The following is a 238-nucleotide window of genomic DNA, read 5'->3' as shown; positions in this document are numbered from 1 at the left end:
AAATTTTTTGAATAAGTTGTTTTGTGGTATTATAAGAAACATCATTTTTGGGATGGAATAAATCAGTTATTTATTGACTTAGATAAACTATTCGTCATGACAAAATGTGAACCATTTTAATTACAATAAAAGGCATAGCCAGCAAGGATCACTCTGGATTCATAAACATCACCCAGTCCCTTTATATTTAAGAGCTAATAGTAGTTTTATTTCTTTAAGTATTGCATAAGCATTTTAT

Source organism: Penaeus monodon, chromosome 19 (genome assembly GCF_015228065.2).
Source record: "Penaeus monodon isolate SGIC_2016 chromosome 19, NSTDA_Pmon_1, whole genome shotgun sequence".
Classification (NCBI taxonomy): Eukaryota; Metazoa; Arthropoda; class Malacostraca; order Decapoda; family Penaeidae; genus Penaeus; species Penaeus monodon.
This window is presented reverse-complemented; position numbering follows the sequence as displayed.